The sequence below is a fragment of the Lissotriton vulgaris genome, chromosome 4_1 (assembly GCF_964263255.1).
Source record: "Lissotriton vulgaris chromosome 4_1, aLisVul1.2, whole genome shotgun sequence".
NCBI lineage: Eukaryota > Metazoa > Chordata > Amphibia > Caudata > Salamandridae > Lissotriton > Lissotriton vulgaris.
In genome coordinates, this window is record NC_141691.1 from 961,115,251 (window position 1) to 961,137,437 (window position 22,187).

General features: G+C 47.1%; 1 protein-coding gene across 1 annotated transcript in view; it reads left to right on the forward strand.

Moving 5' to 3' along the window:
- Positions 1 to 22,187, forward strand: part of C4_1H18orf63 (chromosome 4_1 C18orf63 homolog) — a 1,615,038-nt gene that overhangs the window by 25,611 nt on the left and 1,567,240 nt on the right. The gene's annotated exons all lie outside the window — the stretch shown is intronic.

Consider the following 22,187-nt stretch of genomic DNA (forward strand, 5'->3'; position numbering starts at 1 on the left):
TACAGCATTTCAACGTAGAGAGAAAATCCTACGATGCAGCATGTGCGATAATTAAAGGTCGTTGGCTGTGCGGTAAATTCAGACCGAAAGTAACAAAAACTGAATCTGTAAGAAACTGTTAGGTTCAGAGAACTGAAATCAGATGTTTAAAGATGGCGCTCGAAAATGCAGAACGTGAATTCCCGACACTTATCGTGTGCGATTCTCATTTTTGCGTCAACTCTTACAACAATAAATTGCAGAGGTGAATTGAAAACGATTACAAAGATGACAAAGGTGCCACAATAAAGCATAAATTGCTCTGGAAACAGGTAGCTCTTTTACACAAAGAACTACAAAAGACTCACGTGATTCACGCACGTGTCTTCAACGTGATGGCGTTCACGTTGCAGGGAATTCATTGGCTAATACAGCCACAGCAGAAGCAACTAAACCGGCTTCCGTAGCCACAAAAAAGCGTACAGAAAAATACATAGACGGGGAAACCATGCTGGCAGTAAAAACGACCGTAAAAGGCGACTGTGCAGCACTACCCGTGAACTATCCACTCAATTATGCATACATAATCGATGCAAACTCCGTTCCTTTTGCTCGAATCCCTGGAGTGGGGGACAGAGTAATTCCAAACAGGAGCAGGAGGGGCTTCCTCTTACTGGAAGCACACATGGGGTTGGGTCTGAGACACCAAACAATTAAGGATTCTCTGAAAGAATTACAATCAGAGTACTGGTGGCAAGGAATGAGCATAGATATTCAATGTTTTGCTCAAAATTGTGAAAACTGCAACAGAGATCGCAGTAATGAACAGGCCAGTGTAGTTTCAGGATCCCTGCTAGACAGCATAAGGCGGTCTATCTGCGCAATCAAAGAAGAGAAGCGCGTCCCATTGTACACAGTTAAGGCTAAACACACTTAAAAATGTGGCTTCCAGCGCTCGGCTGACGCCTAGAACTGTTATAAAAGATTTGCGAGTCCATATCGGCATATACGCAATTACCACGTTCCATTCTGATCAGGGTCCTGCTTTCTGCTCTCGAGCTTATAAGGAGGCCATGGCCAGCATGGGAATTGGGTTGCGGTATTCTTGTCCGTCGCACCCCGAAGGGAATAGTGTGGTAGAAAGAAAAAACCGGGACATAAAGCGATCTATAACAGCAAAGGTATTAGGTTCAGGCGCTGGGTGGGTCAAACATTTAATAAGTGTCCAGACTAGTCTTAATAACTTGCCAAGAAATTCTATAAAAGGTTTCAGCCCATACGAACTATTGTTCGGAATTAGAATGAACATTCAGGACCTCGATAGTCAGATGTCAGTGGTACAAGAAAAAACAACAGACTTTGATGTAAAGGATCGTTTGGCTGTTTTGCAGGAACTGAATGAAACAAGAAAATCCTTAAGCAACATAAAGTTAAAACAACAGCCATCTACCACTGACGAGGCACCACAAGCAACAGCCCCAGCAAGGCCTGTCTGGATTCCAAAGATTGGGGATCTAGTCAGAGAAAAAATCGCGGTGAAGAAGGAATTTGGGCCTTCTTACAGAAAAGCAGTACCTGTCTTGGCAGTCACCGGAACAAGATCAGTAGTACTACCGCCCCTTGCTGGTAAAAAGGAGAACAGAGTCGTGTCTATCGACCTGGTAAAACCACAAGCATGTGGCCTATAATCAACAGTAGGCCCAGTGGACTCCCGAGAAACAACAGAATACCCAAACTTGCAACAATCCAAGAGGTTCAAACTGAAAGACTAATCACATTCGATCAGCCTGCAGTGCACAGAGAAAGACTATGCAATAATGCCATGGAACTCGTGCCTCTTGAGACACAGATTGAAACAGTTCGTCAAGAAACACCAGTCTACAATAATGTGGCATCAGAAAATGCTACTGAGAGACAGATTGAAAATCCAATCCCAACAATTGACAGAACTGCCTCTGGTTATTTCATCGACTTCGACAACTTCTCTGAAGATCAAAACGACCCCGAAGTGATGCCAGAAACAAAAAAGTATTCTAAAGAAAATACAACAGGACTCCTTCAACAAATCAAAGAACTATATCTGGATTCACCGTTGATTGAGCATTGGATTATTTCAGGGGTATTCATACTCCTACTATGCCTAATTTTAGTTTTAATTTTAGGAAAGTTTATTACAATTGAATGGACACAGCAAGTCAGAACATCAACCTAGTCCTCAAACCACACAGATCATCCCATGTGAAGAAAAGAGAACTGTCAACAGTAAATGTCACAGCAATTCCAATACCTGGTGGGGTAGTATGGGAGAAAACTGACTATGAGATCTATGGTCCGGTCGAAATCCTGAAGTATCCTCATCAACTGAAGGTTTCCTTAAGTGACTTTGTAAAACCTAGTACATTCTCTGATGATTGGGACTTTAACAGTATTAATGACATGAACTCTGATTTAGTAATGTCAGCTAGATTCACAGATCATGATTATTTACAAGGTTCATCTAGTTATGAGCAATTATTCTGCTACACACATTATGGTGATCATTATTTGCATAAATCTGCACAGCCTAGAAATGTTTTTATGTATAATCAATGGGAACATTGTGCTACACCACCTAAAAGCAGTTCTAAAGCATTTTTTGAGAAATTCAAATACTTCTCAGGGGGTAACACTAGTGATGCAGAAACGTTTTATTACAAACTGTTAGATAAAACAGGAATGAAAACAATGCTGACAAATTCTAAATTGATATATTCAGAAGCATTTAATGGAAAGGGGCGACCACTCGGTCCCCCCGAACGTATGGCGGAGTGCCTCGATCCCCCCGGGAAGCCATTTTTGGGCGGGAGGCGCGTCTCGGCTGGTATGCCCGAAGCGGCGTAGCCGGGGCGCGTTTTTTCCCGCCCTAGAGTGGGCTGGCCTAGACACCGACGCAGCCAGCCACGCCCTCGGGGCAGGCAGGGGCGGGTTTACGCCCGCCCTGAAGACGGATAAAAAGGGACGCAAGACCAGAAGACGTCCTCTTGTTCTTGTGCTCTGAAGCTGCACCTCCTCGCTACACGTGAGCTCGGGACAGAACGAAGAGCCATTTTTTGACCTGTGCTCTGAAGCTGCACCTCCTCGCTACACGTGAGCTCGGGACAGAACGAAGAGCCATTTTTTGAGCGTTTTGATCTTTTTCTTTGTCTTCTAGATACTTCGTCGAAGAGATGCCCAAGAAAGGCGCAAAGAGAATGACGACTGATCAGATGGTTCGGCTCCTTGTTAAGGAGATGTCCGACATAAAGAAGCGGCTGGCGGAGCGAGACGGGGAGGAGGGATCGGGGCGTCCACCGGCTGGAGGGAGACCTAAGAGACCAAGAAGGGTTCCAGCCGGGGAGACGTCCCGGTTCCCTCTGCCCCGCTCGAGGCGCCGACCCCGGTACCGATGGAGGGGAATCCAATCCCCGTTGTCGTCACCCCGACATCCAATGAGGATATGCCCCCCGAGCTGGCAGCACAGCTAGCAGCGTGGTTGGGTGATAGTAGTGAGGGCGCCACGGCTGCCGAAGCACAGGCGCTGATGAAAAAGTTGCGTGAGAAAAGAGATGCAGCCAAGGTGACTGCGCCGGTGGCGGTGATAGATAAGCCACAAGTGGCGGAAGCAGCGTCCGGTTCAGGTAAGCGGCCATTGCCGATCGCAAGGGATGAGTCAGCACCCTCTCGTAGAGAGAGATTGGGGCAACATGTTCCTTTGGCAATAAAGGAAAGGATTTGGGCGGGGGAGTATGTGAATATTTTCTCCTTGCTTGTCGATCATTATGAAGTGGAGCATGTTAAGAGTCAGAAGGACCTAATGCATCCGAGTGTGTGGCGCGCAAAAATGGCCGCCTTTAAGGTAAATGAGAATATTGGCAACTGGGGCAATGCGTGGGGTATTTTTACATCGATTTTGGGGGAACGTAGGCCCGAGTTGCTTCCTGAGTTTCCAATTTATCAGTCACGAATTATGGGTTACTCGACAGCGTATCAAGGTAACCATTGGTTCTGTTATGACAACCTGTTCAGGAAAGAAAAGGAGCATAACAAAAGTTTAACTTGGGATTGTTATGATTCTGTGACATGGGATAAAATGAAAGAGTCAGGAATGTTAAAAATGCCGTTGATGGGGAGCAATGTTGTTGAATATTCCCGCCAAAATGCGGGGACGCCCTTTCGGTCAGGTACGAGCACCGACGATTACTCGAGACCTGCCGGCAATACAGGGAAAAGGGGTTTCTGCTTCAATTTCAACAAAGGTAAATGTACCAGGCCTCCGGGATCGTGTAAATTCAAACACGAATGTAGTACTTGCGGGTCGTCCCATCCTGAGTCCTCGTGCAGAGCCAGAACGAGTGAGAATGGGGGTAAGGGAGGCGCCAAACAGGTCTAATATAGTCCGAGGGGCGCCTTTACCAACCCCGATTGATACCTTGGCGATGATACCCTGGCTCAGTGAATACCCAGATCGTACTTCTGCTGGGGTGCTGCGGAACGGTTTTTCATATGGTTTCCGCATCCCGGTAGGGGACTTTCAGGGTGTCGGGACGTGCAAAAATCAACTTTCCGTCTTGCAGCATACATATGTAGTGCAAGATAAGATTCAGAAAGAGGTTAGCCGGGGACGGGTCGCCGGCCCGTTTAGTGTACCCCCGGTACCGTATTTTGTCTGTTCTCCGTTAGGGGTGGTCCCCAAGAAGGACCCAGGTGAGTTTCGATTAATCCATAATCTGTCAGCTCCACATGGTCTTTCGGTGAACGATGCCATTAATCCAGAGATATGTTCGGTGCGGTACGCATCATTTGATGAGGCAGTAGCCATTTTGAATCGCCTGGGGCCCGGGACGTTGATGGCGAAATCAGATATCGAGTCAGCGTTCCGGTTGCTCCCGGTACACCCAGACGACCAGCGTCTTCTGGGATTCATGTTTCAGGGATCATATTACATCGATAGGTGTATGCCGATGGGGTGCTCTATATCCTGTGCATATTTCGAGAAATTCAGTACTTTTCTGCAATGGGTGTTCATGAAGAAAACCGGTTTCCGAAATGTAATGCATTACCTTGATGACTTTCTGTTCCTTGGGCCCGCCGGAAATCACGAATGTGCCCAGGCCTTGGCTGAATTTTGTGTGTTAATGGGTCAATTTGGCGTGCCATTGGCACCAGGTAAAACTGTGGGTCCCACGACTTGCCTCGAGTTTTTGGGGATCGAGTTGGACTCTAGTGAGGGTTGTTTTCGTTTACCAGCTACCAAGGTGTCGAAATTCAGGGCAGCCCTGCAAGTATGTTTAAATGCATCTAAGGTTACGCTACATCAGTTGCAACAATTGGTGGGGAAGTTGAATTTTGCCCTGAGGGTGATCCCAATGGCCCGCCCCTTTTCCCGTTCAATTGCCCAAGCGATGGTTGGCCTAAAGGAGGGTCATCATCGCACGAGATTATCGGCTGAGGTCCGCCAGGACATGCGTATTTGGTTAGCATTTTTGGCGGACTTCAATGGTCGAGTCGTCTGGAACAAGCCAGCCGTGTCCTCTGAAGAGCTTGGCCTATGGACAGATTCAGCGGGAAGCATGGGCTTTGGCGCCATCTTCGGCACAAAATGGTCGGCACAAAGGTGGCCCCCATGGTGGCATGAAGGGGGGCTGACGAGTAATATTGCTTTCCTTGAACTGTTTCCCATTCTGGTGGCCCTGAGAACCTGGCCCGAAGGGTTCAAAGATCATTCTGTCGTGTTCTGGTCCGACAATATGACCGTTGTAGAATGCATCAATAGTCAGGCAGCCCGTTGTAAACTGATTTTAAGGCTGCTCAAAGAAATTGTCTTACTGTGTATGCAACTGAACGTGATATTCAGAGCAAAACATGTCCCAGGGGTGATGAATCAGGCGGCTGATGCACTGTCTCGTTTTCAAATGCAGGCTTTCTCGGGTTTCCTTCCCTCAGCGGACCCAGAGCCGGCACCCTTCCCCGAAGCTCTCTGGTCTCTCGGTGCCCCGAACTTCGTCACCTCGTGGGAGAGAGTCTAGCGCCGAGGACGAGGAAGGCATATGAAGGGGCGTTTCGGGCCTATTTAGCCTTTTTGGGGACTGAGAGAGGGGGGCTTTGGGGTCAGGAGGAGTGGGTAGTACATTTTCTGATGTCCTTGCGTAGGGCTGGGAAGTCGGTGGCTACGGCCCAAAGGCATCGTGCTGCCATTTCCTTTGTTGCCAGGGCCCATAACATCCAGGACCCGACAGCGTCTTTTGTGGTACAGAAGGCGCTGCGTGGGTGGCAACGCCTGGAGGGTCGCAGAGTAGATGAGAGACGACCGATAGGTCTGGATAGGTTGTCCCAGTTGCTGGCCACACTCCCTACCACATGCTCGTCTCATTTCGAGACGTGTCTGTTCCGGGCTGCATTTACGCTGGCATTTCACGGGGCGATGAGGATAAGTGAGCTGGTTGCAAGGAACAAACAGGATGTGGTGGGGGGTTTGTGCCGGGAACACGTTCAGATCAGGGGTGAAGCGATGATTGTCTCCTTTGTCAGGTCCAAGACCGACCAAGATGGGATGGGAGACTGCACGATCATTCGCAGGATCCCCGGGTCCTCCATGTGCCCGGTACAGTGTTTAGAAGATTACCTAGCACAAAGGGTGGCATCATGGGGGGAGACATTGTTGAGACACGCAGACGCCACCCCACTGACGAAGTTTCAGTTTCAGCGGGTGCTTGCAATGGCCATTTCCGCAGCGGGCTTGGACCCGGGCGAATTCGGGACCCATTCCTTTCGAATAGGGGCTGCCACTGAAGCTACAGCCAGGGGTCTTAATGTTGAACAAGTGAAACGAGTGGGGCGTTGGTCCTCCAACTGTTATAAGAGATATGTGCGTTTGCACATGTTGTGAAGCTGTAATAATGTACTCACGCTTCTTGTCTTTTGTTTGGTTTTCAGTTGCGCAAGCCTACGAGGCAGGGCGGACTATGCAGTCGACCCAACACCAGGCCAGCGGTCAGACATCACCGGCTGTGAGAAAGGAGGTGTGGGTCGTGGGCCACTCATACGTGAGGCGTGCCGCAGACGTATTCGAAGCAGGTGACATGATTCACGTACCTGGGGAATACGGGTACAGAGTGTCCTTCTACGGAAGAGGCGGTCTCTGTATTGACCAGTTTCAAGCATTCTTTGAGGGTTTGTTAGGGCGGACGAGGTCACCGCCGTCTATAGTCATAGTACATTTAGGGGGCAATGATTTGGTCACCACCGGTAGACGACTTCTCCTAGAGGCAATGCTTTCCACGGTAAGTTGGTTAGCGAGGAAAGTTCCGGGGTGCATAATTGCGTGGTCTCATATGATCCCACGAAAAGTGTGGCGGGGGGCTATCTCGATTCCTGCTTTGAATCATTCTGTTAGAAAACTTAATAACAAAGTGAGTAGGTTGTTCCGTTCCAAGACATTGCATTCTATCTCGCATGGTTGTATTAACGATGACAGTATGTATTTGGGGGATGGTGTGCATTTGTCGCGGGTGGGAAATGAGTTACTCATAGGAGACTTCTTAGCTTGGTTAAAAACGTTAAAACATGACCTTTAGGTAGGAGTTTTGTGGGGGGTCCGGATAGCCGGTCAACTATCCGGACCTGTGGCGGTAAGGTCATGATCGGTGAGCACTAATTAGAAGATCCCTATGAGTGGGCGTCACCCAACACGGATGGGAGCGCTCGGGAGAGGTGGCCATTGGCCCCTCAATGGGGAGGCGGTCCCGTCTAAGGATGGGTCGCCGGAAGTAAAGGAAAGGCGGTCAAGGCCCCTTCCTTTGTGGGAGGGGTTACAGCCCCCTCCTGGTGAATTTCCCGGGGCCAGTGACATCTGCGACGGCAGATGCTGTAAGTTGTGTGGGGTTGGGGGGAGGTCCACGATACCTTCTAGATACCTCACACGAGTCTTCGAACGACCTTTAAATGGCGTCGAGTTCTTAAGTGCCCCCGTCAAGTCAAGGGAAATTGTTAGTAGTTGCACTTGAGGTAAGCCTCCGTGCTGTCGCCCCTCCCAAGTGGGAGGGGTAAGTCTGGTTAGGGATCTTGACACCGGTTATGACCTTGCCGTTGGCCCTTAAACGTTAGGATGTACAATTTCAATATTTCTAGAGAATGTTTTGTAGGATGCTAGTTCGGCTAGGAGAACCTCTGTATTAGAGAATATGTTAAGGTTAGCCAAACATCGCAATGTGGTAATGAAATTGTACATAACATGAAACGTTTAATGTTTTAATTTGTTTTAATAAATACGGCCGGGAGGGTCACTCCCTCCCACTTCCAAAAACTTCAAGAACTGTTTCCGGTTTCCCTCCTTTTGGGGATTGTGTTGAGAGGGGGTGGCGGGTATCTCAGCCATATGAAAAAATGATGACATTTGGTTTTGATTATTGGAAAAATAATATTGAAACGAAAACCATTTGGGGTACAAAAGATTGGCAGGTACAAGGCCTTGAAGCACTATTCAGAACCTGCATGATACCAGAACAAATGATGTTTTTAAATGACACAATACACCAAACATCCTGTCTTGGCCTAGCTAAGATCAAAGACCTTAAAAAACTGTCTATACCAAAGCCAATACCTGAAAATGCAACTGCAGATATTGAGTTAGACGTGTCACAAATTTTACATTTTAACAGAACACATCCTGATTGGAAAAAGTGGTTAATCTGGCCTACGGACACAAACAGCTGTCAAGATAGATTCGTGAATAAAACACAGGGGTTAAAAATGACCAGACTAGACCCTAGATACTCCCAGAGACAACATCCAGGGATAATAACAACATACAGTGTAGGGAAACTCTGCCTTGAATGGCTAACATCATCCACACTGGCTGAAATTAAGCAACACTTGTCTTTACTAAAAGATGGTGCTGATTTGCGCGATTTCATTCTTGGACCACGCAAACAGCGTCAAAAGCGTTTCATAGCGACCAGTATCTATGCTGCTTACAACGAGGCTTGGAAAGTCACACAAATTGAAACAGCTGAAAAAATACGAGAAATTGATCGTATTAATTTGGAAAAATCACTTTCTGTAGTGGACAATGGGTTAATGACTCTGTCCTCCAGAATATATTCGTTGGACAATATTGTATCCTCTGCCTTTGATGTGATAGACAGAGACTTGCTAATGTTACAACATGGCCAATCTCAATTACGTTCTATTATACAATTGGGCTGGACGCTGCAAAATCTTCGTTCAGGCTATGTGCCTTGGCGTTTAATCAACACAACGTCATTATTTTCCATTTTTAACCTTACTGATAAACAAATCAGTTTGGCACAGAAAGGAGCAGACTATACAATCCTGAGCATCAAAAAACTTGAGAGATTACTATTGACAATGTCAGAAAGTCCTGTCATTGAATGGATAATACACGGAATTATCACTATTCCGATTACAACTTTCCGATTTAAAAAGTGCCTTGAGTACATACCTACTGGACAGTATGAACAATTGGGTAAAGGATATGTAAAATCTGAATGGAAATTACCATGGAATGGAATGGAATGGAATGGAATGGAATGGAAATAGATTTATAGAGCGCGATTGCTGCCCGGGGGCGTCCAAGCGCTGGGAGGTAAGAATTGAAGGGACCGGTGAAGTGACACATTATAGCTCGGAGACTTTGGTGAATAGTAAGGTCTTCAGGTTTTTACGGAATGACAGCAGGTCCGGGTTGGAACGGAGTGAGAGGGGGAGGGTGTTCCAAAGTTTGGCGGTGTTCACCGAGAACATCCTACCACCGGCTCTGGCTTTCTTTACTCGGGGGACCACTGCCAGAAGGGCCTCAGAGGAGCGGAGGTTCCTTTTCGGGTGGTAGGGATGACGAGCTTGCTGTTAATAGCAGGTCCTGTTTTCCAGAATGCTCGGTGTGCAATGCACAACGCCTTGAATGACACTCTGTGTTTAACTGACAGCCAGTGAAGACTTTTTAGTGCGGATCTGGCTGACTGAGCTCGAGGAATTTTTAACAGGGTGCGCGCTGCGCAGTTTTGCACTATCTGGAGTTTCCTGAGGGTCATCTCGGGAGCCCCCACGTATAGAGCATTGTTTGTGTCAAGGCGGGACTGGATCAGGCCTTGGACTGCCACTTTACTGGCTTCTGGAGGCAGAAGTGGAAGGACCTTCCTTAGGGTTTTGATGATGCCGAAACAGGTGGCGGACAGTTTGGTAGCCTGGGTGGAGAAGGACAGCTTGCTATCCAGCCACACTCCTAGGCTCTTGACGCTTTCCTTGGGGGTGGGGGGAGTGCCCTGGGGTTGGGGCCACAAGGAGATAAAAGGTGTTGGCGAGGCAGGGCCTAGAAGCAGGAGCTCTGTTTTATCTCCATTTAATTTGAGGGAGGAGCTGGTCATCCATTCCTTTATGTCCTCTAGGCAGCTCAGTAGGCCTCCTTGGGGGTGACTGATGTTCTTTTGAGCCAATGATACCACTAGCTGAGTGTCGTCGGCGTCCGACACAATTTTGATGCCGTACGGTTCGACGATTCCAGCCAGTGGTCTCATGTAGACATTGAATAACACAGGGCTCAAAGAGGAGCCCTGTGGTACTCCGCAGCTGAGGGGCTTGCTGGCTGATACTGTGTCCCCATCGAAGATCTGGAATGATCTGTCGGACAGGAAGGAGCCGAACCACCTTAGAGCATCGCCAGAGACCCGATGTCCCGGAGACGGTTCAGCAGGGTGGCATAGCTGACCGTATCGAATGCGGCGCTTAGATCAAGGAGGATCACTGCCACTGATCCTCCCTGATCCAGAGCCCTTCGAGATTCCTCGGCGACCGCTAATAAGGCAGTTTCGGTGCCGTGTTTTGGCCTGAAACCTGTCTGGGATGTATCCAATAGGGAGTGGTGTTCAATAAACTGGACCAGTTGGGCGTTTATATATTTTTCCAGCACCTTGCCAGCCCAAGGGAGGAGGGAGATGGGGCGATAGTTGGAATAGTCGTCGGGGTTCAAGTTTGGTTTTTTTAGCAGCGCCCGCACCATGGCTTGTTTCCATGCTATAGGAACGACACCTGAGGCTATAGATGTGTTAAGGAGTTCTAGGATAACAGGCAGGGTGGTTTTGTGAGCTTGCATCAGAACTTCTGGTGGGGCTGGGTCGCGTGGGGAACCTGATTTGACTTGCCGTGCCATTTTACCGAGGGTGTCAAGGTCCAGGAGAGGGAAGTGCTCGAGGGTTGACTGGGCATGGGGAGGGAGTGTTCTCGGGGAGGGTGGGTCAGCTGTCTCTGGAACTGTTGCTCCTGTTTGAAAGGTGGAGTAAATTTTCAGGACTTTATTATGAAAAAAGTCCGCAAGCTCATTGCATTGAACTTGGGTTTTAGTCGGAGGGGGGGCAGTGGTGACATTAGAACATTGTTTTATTATCTGGAAAATTTCCCTGGGTTTTGATTTAGCCTCTAGGATTTTGTCAGAGTAAAAGGTTGATTTCGCCGTTTTGATCCCCTCTCTGTAAGTTTTTATTGCCTCTTTATATGCGTCCTTTTTTTCCGGGAGAAAATCCATGCGCCAGGCTCTCTCTCGTTGCCTGCAACAACGTTTTAATTCTCTTAGGGAGTCAGAGAACCAGGGCGCTGATCTCTGCATTCTTTTAGACGAGGATCTCTGGAGAGGGAGGATCGTGTCTAGTGAGTTCGTAATCCAGCTAACATAATTTTCGTTTGCTGCACTAGGGTCTGAGCAGGGAGGCGGATGGGTAGCGTCCAGGCTAAGCAGCCAGGCTTCCAGCTGTAGTTTTGACCAGTTCCTCCTGAGTGTTGTACAGGGGGGTGACTGAGGGGTCTTAGCGACAAAAATGTATTTCTTAGTGGTGACAACTGTAAACATTCACTGAGCGGTACACTTTTGTGCCAGGGTATTAATTTACACGGAGCTTGTGATGGAAATTCAAACAACCTTTCATGCCACCAGCTTGTCACACCTGCAATTCAGATAGAGCCCTTCTTTATGCAACTTGCAAACGGGAGTTACATTCTTTGAACGGATCACAGATGTTGTGGCCTTGTGCCAGGGAAAAGATATCTAGTAAGCGTAACATCCATGGTCAAATGCTGTATGCAGACACAGTGACTCCCATCTGGCCTCGTCTGAATCTCTATTCTATACGAATTGATACTTTAAGCAAAATGAAGTCTGTGCTTTTGCAGACAACAGTGCCCATAACGTCATCAAAAGAGACGTATGATCTTCTAGTTGCAAGGACAGCTACTGAAGTTCATGAACTTTTATCAACAAATTGCCCCGTGCATTTCGTAGAAATGCTTAGCCAACTCCTTAACATGTCTAGTGCCACAGGCATCCCAGGCATAATTAAGACGATTTTTACGGGACTGCTAACACCTTTTCAAGCAATTTTGGGAATCGTTCCTAATTTTGTTCACTCTGTTTTTGGCGGCATACCCTTATTTTTGGGACTTGTAGCAGGGATTTTATTTTTGACCGTCCTGCTTCGTTATGGCAAGCCAAAGCTCAGACATAGCTCCAATGGGAATGGAAGAGACAATCCTAGCAATGCGCTACCGGGACAGGATAACTAACGTCCTTGGATTGGCCAGGCTGAGAGATCTAAACATGACCTGGTTCCTTTCATTCATACCTATATGGCAGAACTGTATCTTACCGGTACTTAGATGTATGCTATGCGGAGATGAGTGCGTGTTGGACATCTGTCTTTCACTTCCATCAGCAGTACCAATGGACGTCCGATAACGGCTCACGCATTGTGTTGTCCCCAGCGGCTACCAATCCTGATGACGGCATTCGTTGAGACTCCTGTGCTACGACTAGGTGGTAACAGTGGAGCGAGTGACAAAAGCAACATCACCCAGGTACGACCTTCTGTGAGCATTGCTGCTCCCGACTATGATGACAGCAATCATTCTCACACCTGCCAAGTTACAGCACTATTGAATTTGGTTGAACTGTCACCTGATTTTGTGGACCAATTCTTTGAGAGCCTGTCTGATACGATGTTCTCACCCGTACAGAAACAATAACTTTAGAGAAGCTTTCCGACACACAGCGTTCCCATGAACTCTGAATTCGGCCTTCAGTTTTGATCAACAAAAACTGCTAAAAGCGTTGGAACTCTATTTCCCCGTTCAAGCAATTAATTCTTTTGAATTGAACATTTTTTAATATTGACCTTTTTTTGGCACGAACAATTCTTTGCTTAAGGTAAAAACTATTCTTAGAGAACAGAAGCTTCAAACTTCTATTTCTAAACACATCTAGAGACATAACAACCTTACATCAGCCTCTAGCACATGTTATTGCAATGCATTTATATGTGATGATTTATCTCGCCCTTCTTCTGTTTCAGAGATATTTCATGTGTAATTCTTTTTGCATAATCGTTCATTGATTTCATATGCAATAATTTTTGAATGATTTCTATGCTTCAAAAACGTACAGTACCTAAATTTCACGTATTACAATATACGCCTATTTCGAATGCATTTATGTATTTTGGGGTGGGCAATGTTACACATGCATCCTATTGCTCTAGTTTTAGTAATTTGATGGACATGAACCTGTGGAGTGGGTGTTGCGTGTTTATCTAGGTTCCTGATCGATACTGTGACCTTATGCCCCTATTCGGCTATAAATCCATTTATTCCCTATATTGGCATAACCGTTCAAGTGCGATATTCAGAAAGTCATCTCTGGCCTCACACGAACAGAGCCACATTCCAGAATAGTTCTCTGCCACTTCCTTTGCAACCAATTAGTGCAATGGCAGAGCAGAAGTCACTATCTGATATTCCTAGATTAACACTCCGAGTTCTTCAACAAGATAAAAACTCAGCAAACCTGGAAATCCCTGCTTGCTGTGTTTTGATTAGTATAGGAACTCTAATGAGCAACTGATAGCTATCACTTCCTAGTGACATCTTTAATTGACGTCTTATGTCCAGCAAACTTGCGTCTAACAAGGCACCTTTCAGGTATAAATACTACCAACGTTGCCTTAAGCAATTGCTGGTGTCCCATTGCTGTTGTATGCTGTATGCAGTACGCTGATGCTGCTGCTGTCCCGTTAGTGGTGAAGCTACTGATACCATTATCGCTGCTAAAGCGCGAACGATGGTGTGGTGAGCTTAGGAGCTGAACAGCTGTCCCTCTGCGAAGAGCCCAGCATATGCCAAGCTGCCCGCGGACGCTGTCCCCCCTCCTCCTCCTCGACGCGCTGAAGAGAGACGCTGCCTTTCTCCTGCAGAGAAATCCAGCTCCAGCGTTTCTGTTGTACCCTTGCGGGTGACTGGAATACCGAGACCCACTGAAGGAGATACCAGACCTCCATCATTCTATTCAGAGGTATGGTGTTGACTAAACCCTTAGAAGAGAATTCTTGAAGCAAACCTTGGCAAAACCAACTTAACTTAAAGCTACTTACTTACTTCCACGTGTTAGGCTTAGGTCAGGCACATCGGGGTAGGCTTAGTTAGAAGCACCAGTTGAGTATTTTAGCCTAATGTTTATATGACTGTATATATGTTTTATTACTTTTAAACCATTGTATGGCTAAGAAACCATATCAATGCTTTTACAGTATTATTTCGCAATACTTATCTTACTGTACGTACTTTTTATAATAACAAGTCTTGCAATTGTGGCAATACATTTCTCTTGTACGAGAAGAAAGACTGTTCAATAAATGTTATCCCTTTATTGACAAACGCCCGTCTCTCTATTCTCTACATATTGTGAAAGTAATCTGCACTAATCTGACTGAGTGAAATACCTGTCTATTGTTTCACACGACCCTAGAGATTGACTCTTGATCTGAGGAGCAAAGTTGTCATGTTGCACGGTTGTTGGAAAGCTGAATCCCTTCTTGTCTGTGCCAGGGAAGCTGATCACTTCCTATGCAGAGAAGAAAGTTTCCAGTGACCTTTGAGCTAGTTGGTAACAAACCCAATTAAGTTTAGCATAGTCAGTAGAGGCCTGGAAGATCCGCACTTCTACGTCGATACTACTGTTTATGTTATTCCAATGCGCAGGGCCTAGTGGGAAACTAGGGACTACACTACAGGGTACTGATATACTTTGCTTTTCCTATTCGCTCTACCATTTCTTCAACCCGTGGAAGGGGATAGGTGTCAAACTCAGATATTTTGTTAACCTCCCAAAAATCTATACAAAATGTGACCAAACCATCAGGCTTTGGTACTAGTACAATGGGAGAATTCCATTCGCTCTGAGATGGTTCTATAATATCCATCTCCATCATTTTTCTGACTTCTTCTTTTATGGTTTGGCGATGAGACTCTGGTATACAATAAGGCCTCAACCGAACTCTTTTCCCTGGAGGTGTTTTGATAGTGTGTTCTACCCGAGTCGTTTTCCCAGGGACTGTGGAAAACACCGGGGCAAGGGGCTCTAAGGTCTTGATCAGGCTGTTTTTCAAATCTGGAGGAAGTTCATGAGCAATACACTGATGGAACAAAGGAGCTTGGGGTTCTACGCGATTTACTGATACAGGTACCAGCCCTTCCCATTTTTTCAGTAAATTAACGTGATAAATCTGAGATAATCGCTTGTGAGGATCCATCTCAATTCGATAAGTAACGGGGGTCACTTGTTCTATCACCTTATACGGACCCTGCCATTGTCCCAAAAGTTTCTGATCTGAGAAAGCCATCATAAGTAATACATGGTCCCCCACTTGGAAAGTCCTGTGCTTGGCTCCTTTGTCATATTGAGTATTTTGGGTAGACTGAGCATTCTCTAGGTTATTTCTGATTATCTCCCTGATTTGTCTGAAGTGAGTTTTTAGGTTCGAGACATATTCTGGAAGGATACGTGTATTGTCTGGTTCTTTCTCCCATTGTTCTTGGGCCATATCCAATAAGGTGCGAGGTTTATGTCCATACAACAATTCAAAAGGAGAATATCCTGTACTTTTCTGCTCTTTACACCTGATAGCAAATAAGGCTAAGGGCAGTATATCCTCCCATTTTCTAGCTTCGAGAGCCAACAATTTTTTTAAAGTAGCCTTAATGGTGGCGTTATATCTTTCCACCAGTCCATCCGTTTGGGGATGGTAGGCTGCGGTCCTGAGTTGTTTGATTCCTAACTGAGTGCAAATGTCTCTCATCATTTTAGACACAAAAGGTGTCCCTGATCAGTTAGGATCTCTTTAGGGAATCCTACTCTTGAAAACACACCAATCATTGTTTTAGATATATTGACAGTGTCTGGTCGGTGAAGGGGTATGGCCTCAGGGAATCGTGTGGCGTAATCCACTAATACTAGGACATATCTACATCCACTCCTGGAGGGTAGTAGAGGTCCAATGATATCCATGCCTACACGGTGAAAAGGTTCGTCAATGATAGGGAGGGGGCGTAGGGGTACTCTGGGAGGCTGGTAACGACTATTCCTTTGACAAATAGGACATTCCCTACAATATCTTTTGACCTGCTGATAAATCCCTGGCCAATAAAACTTTTCCAAAATATCTTTCTCAGTTTTTTCAACCCCGATGTGACCTCCCAGGAGATGGCTATGTGCAAGATATAGTACTTTCGTTCTGAATAGTTCAGGGATTAATAATTGCCCTTTCTGATTAGGATCTCCTTTCTTATATAATAGACCATTTTTCGTAAAGAAATAAGGACATACATGTTGTGGATCTTCCTCGCTGAAGGCCTTATTCCATGCTTCCTGAAGAACAGGATGCTCTCGTTGTGCAGCGTGGAAGTTTCTGTCTGTTTCCCATGGGTTTTCGATAGGTATAACTGGCAGCACCATGGTGTCTCTACCTTTCTCTGCCCGTCTCTGTCTGCGACTCTTCCGGGGTTTGGAAGACGGCCATTCTCTATCAACCTCTCGGGAGAAAGGGGCGGTTGCTAGTCACTCCTCCTCAGGTAATGAGGATCCCTCTAACAACTGTGGCAGTTTAGGATAATCATTTCCTTGAATGGCCTGTTCAGGTAGCTGTGGTATTAATCCTACAGTTAAGGAGGTCCCGGTATCGTGGGGATGTTGGATTTGTACCCGGGTAGTGGGATATGGTTTTATATCCCCATGTACACACTTGATGGCTACCACCCCGTCTATAGGACTGAGGTTGTTTTCAAACTCTTGTGGCCTGACAACGCTATGCAGACAACCAGTGTCAGCTAAAGCAGTAATGGGTTGTCCGTTTACAGTTACCGTACACCTATATGGTGGAGTCTTCTTTTCTGTGGGGGAGCAGAAATAGTTACGGGCCATCCCTATCTCCATAGGTTCTTCTTTTTGTGGACAAAATTTGGCAATATGCCCCATTCCCCCACACTGATAACATTGAGGCCCCACTGAGGGTGGTCTGAGAAATGGGACAGCGGGTAGAGGGCCACTGGGCATAATTGGAAAGGATTCAGGTTTCTTAACTACTATGGGTCGAGGTGGTCGGTGGTTAACACTTCCCCCTGTCTTCCCAGTCGTGTCTTCTCTTCCTTTTTGAAAGTCCTGGGCTCGGCTGTATGCACTAGCTATCTCTACGGCTGTTTCTAAAGTAAGGTTAGCCTGTTGTCGAACCCACCGTTGAATAGGAGGATGAAGGGAGGTTAGGTACTGTTCTAAATATATTTTGGCCATGATCCCATCCTTATCGGTGGTTGCAGGTTTTAGCCATCGATCTGCCATGTCCTTCACGCTAAAATATAGAGCACGAGGGGTCTCTTGTGGTCCTTCCTTCATGTGTCGCAACTTTATCCTATATGTTTCATCGTCTATTCCTAACTGTTCTAGAATACATTTCTTGATATCGGCATAAGGCACGTTTCCTTGGAGAGTGGCTGCTTGATAAGCTGCTTGTAGGTCTCCAGATAATAGGGGACCCAGATATTGGCCCCATTTGTCTGCCGGCCATGATGCCGCGGTGGCCATTCTCTCGAAATTGCTAAAAAAGAAATCGGGGTCCTCTCCAGCCACATAACGTTGCAAGACTACGGATGGCAAGGTGGTAGGTCCTCTTTGATGTCCAAGGACCTCAGTAAGCTTGTCTAAGGCTGCTCCTTGGGTTTGTCTTTGTCCAGCTAATACTTTCTGGATTTTGTCGCGGTCTTCTTCTACAACCGTTAGGCAGCGTTCCATAACTTTCCCTACGTGTTCTTGATTCTCGGCCATCTTCGCTAAAGCAGCCTCCATTTCGCCTTTCAATCCCACTTCTGACACCACTTGTGGGAGGGCAGGTTTGATATACAGGCGAGGAGGCTAGAGAAGTGGTTTTGAAGTAAGTGGTTTATTGAAAACAAATGGGGTTGGGATTGAATAGTTAGGTAGTCCCTGGTGTTCCTCCTCGTAAGATGATTCTGCAGATGAGCTGGTTGTCTTGCTTTCCTTCTCCCGGTCTCCACGGTGGTCGTCCCGGAGGCTCATAGGAGGGGAATGAGACAAAGAAAGGAACCGTAAGTATTCTGTTTTCTGGTTAAGTGTATTGGTTTCCTACACCACACCGTCGTGCTCACTATAAGGCTTAATTTGTGATGAGAACAAAGTAAGTAGGATTTAAGTTTCTTGTGGACCCAAGAAAAATAAGTGAGAAGGGAAGAAACAGGAGTGAGGGTTAGGGTCCTAACATCGTGTTCAGATCAAATATAGGATCAGCAGTCAGATCTCAGCACCCCTAGAATGATGGTCTAACCAGTGAAAAGATTTGGTTTAAAAATCAGGTGGTCGAGGTCTTAGGGGTCATGCAGCGTTTATCAAACACATATACCCTTAATGCATATCTTTAGTGCCTTTGATGCCTACCCAACACCACCTCCCGCTTCTCTCCTCAAACACATAGAACAAAATAACTTACAGGCCCCGCCGCAACTCTCATCCGAGTTGCGGCCGCTCTTCAGCCTCATCCGGGCACCACCAGTCTTCACACCAGCTCTCGTCCCCGTCCTGGCTCCCTGGTATCCCGGTGTCTCACCTATCGGGTCCCGCGTCTTCACTCCGCTCTCACGGGTCTTCAGGAGTTGAGGTAACGGGTATCGCGTCTTCTCTCCGCTCTCTCCGGGTTGTGTCGGGTCCCGCGTCTTCTCTCCGCTCTCTCCGTGCTGTGTCAGGTCCCGCGTCTTCTCGGCGTCTCCTTTCTCCTTCCGTGCCACTGACGACCTCCTCCCTTTGACCTCCGAGCCTTTTCATTGGTTTGAGGCCGTCACTTCCTGTTGCCGTCCAGTCCACTGCCGGGTCACGCCGCTGGTCGCGTTCCTGTGGAAAACAAGTAGATGGTGGAAGTCCCGTATATCGTTTCCGTGCTGGTTCCTGAGTGAAAGGTGCTCCATCCAATGTGTTATAGGTGAGCCCCGGGTCCTCCTCACACCTACCCTTAAAGTATAAACATAAGTTTCAAATATTTAAAAGGGTTTTCTTTTTAGGTCTCGCTTATGCAGCTCGCATGCGCTGTATAGGAGGGGACCTCTTGGAATTGATCAGCCTTTTTGGCCAAAAATGTTCACTCTTTCCATTGCTTTCTATTGCAATGCGTGCCCGTTCAGCGTTTTCCTTGCGGGAGCAAGCTTTGGGGACATCGGTTTGTAATTATCTTGCAAACAGATGGTGCCCCAGCTCGCTCCCACAAGGGAAACGCTGTGCGAGTCTCACTCGTTTAACTTTGAAACTGAGCGAGGCGCCGCTTCACGGGCACCGCGCTCGGTTTATTTATATATTTTTTAACTTTAGCACTGAGCGCAGTGCCCACTTCAAGGACACCGCGCTCAGTGTTGAAGTTAAGAAATATATAAAGAAACCGAGTGCGGTGTCCATGAAGTGGCGCTGCACTGAGTTTTAAACTTAAGCATTTGTAATGCAATCAGACCGATTACATTGCAAATGTTTTTTTTTTTTACATCCAGCATGTCTCTTCTACAGTAAAAGGTTACAAACACGAGTTACTCTTTGTCATTTCTCTTGTTGAATACAATTTGGCGATCGCGGTAACAACTCACGAATTGCTTTCAGTCAATGGCGCAGCAAGGATGCCATGGGCCAATCGTGTGAGCAAGGACAATGGCCCCGCCTCACCTCTGCTTAGAAAGTTAGATTCTTTAATAGTCAGGGTACGATGACCATAGAAGGCCTCTGGGCCCTGGTGCAATCGTACCTGCTACAGCTTTGCTAGCGATGCCCCAGCTTTGCTAAGAGCAGCCCCTTCGAGGACCAAACTGCAACGGCCTGCATTTCTGCAGCCATACTCGTGCTCGAGGGAATAATTAACCATGCAATTAACTCATGCCTGTTCCTACCTTCAAAGAGCAAAGGGTTGTTTTAAATTTAGTACTGAACAGGTGTAATCCTTTTCCTGGTGTCTGCAAAGCAATGTATTTTTCTTGGGGAATAATTCTTTACCCCCTCATCTCCTGCCTAGTTCGCCCCGTATCTTAGCAATTCCCTCTCCCCACGGGCATCGCCGCTCCCACCAGGCATCGTCCCCTCTCCTCCCCCTCCCTGGTGCCCCCTCCACGGCTCCTGTCAGACTCGTGCTCCCTTCTCTAGCTTTCCCCCTCCCTTCCCCATTCCAGGTGTCTGCCTCTGTGGTGAAATGTCCTTGAGCTTTCTTTGCGCATGCAGCTCTTTTTACATGATTCTTTCTAATCTCTTACTTATGTGCTTTTTTGGCACACACTGCATGGCGTCATAGAGAGCAAACTATCCTGTCTGATCGTTTTTACGAGCGAGTGATAAAAACTACAAGCTGTGTAAGCCCTCAGTGGAGAGATTGAGAGAGACGCCCCGTCACGTCACGTGAGACGCAGAGTCGCAAGCAGTGTGGAGCGAGCAGTGGAGCCGGCAGAGCTGCTGCGGAGCTACCGGGCGCTGGGAGCGGGTGCAGTGTGCCGGTGCGTTCGGTCGCCAGCCACCCTGGACTCGGTGGCGGAGTTTTGCTGCAATTTGCCGCAGATTTGCGGGTTCCGCACTGCCGTGGCACCGCGAGGACGCGAGGGCCTTTTATAAAAAGCGGGAGCTGGTGCAATCAGGAGCAGCCTGCAGCCTGCAGCCAGGAGCCAGGAGCCAGAGAAAGGGGGCGGAACGAAACCACGGACACAGGTGAGAGCAGGCAGCAAGCAGCGGGCAGTGAAGGAGGCAGGTGGGAGGCGGTAGAAACTGTTTAGCTGCACTAGTGAGCCCCTCTGCCTTGCCATGCCCCTGCCTCTGCCTAGCCACACCTTAGCCATACCATCGCCTTAACCCACTAAACTACATATAGCCACACCCAGCACCTAGCTCCGTGAATGACTTTTGAAACTTTTGATACTTATGCCTAAAATTGCTTAAAAACACAAAAAGTCAGCAAAGAGCTGCTACTCCTGGTCGTACTTCTCCCCTGGCACAGGTGGTGTAGGTGGGAGTAGTGTACGCCAAGGAGCAACAAGGGATCGCAACTACCGTTAGCGGTAGTCGCAAAGTAAGAGCCGGGGGTGGTTCGCAGAGGCGACCTGTCTAGGACAGGCGCAGCCGGCGGCCCCCGTGAGCTCCTCTCGCGTGGGAGAGCAGAAATATTATTAGCAACGGACCAGTACTGGGAAAATACTGGACCAAAAATGACTCAAAAGGAAAAGGAAAAGGAGAATACAATCGCCCTGTTTTGGCCTGGACAAACTCCTCGTTTGAATCTTGCCTCCCAGATTACTTACTTACTTGTTCTTGGTTGTATATATTTTTTAAAACTATACCCTGCCCACGCACAAAATCTACCTGGAATCACGAGTCAAAAGGGCAGCACACAGGGGGAATAACACTCATTGAAGCAGCATCGGGTCTTAACCCTTTTGCTTGACATTAAAAAAAAGCGGAGGCACTAGTCACAGGTGCCTATACCCGTTCGAAATCATGAGATCAGGTAAAGTTCGTCATGAGGTAACTGAAGAAACAGAAAACGTTGAAAGTAAAGATCAAGGGCCAGTTATGAATAAAAAAAAAAGAAGGTTGTACAACGAAGAAAGAGGCTGTTGTCAGCAACCGAAATCTCCACTAGCAGCCTAAAAAAAATCATCAGGATTCAAAAATTCTTCTTTTTAAAAGACCCAATGGCTGCCACCTACGTGCAATCCCAGGAACAAGCCCATCTGCCAAGCCCAATTGCACCCGCATCAAGGGCTAATAACAGCTTAAATTCACCGGAATGGAGAGAGAAGGAGGAGAAGGACACACAAAAAATTATTATTGAGGAAAATCC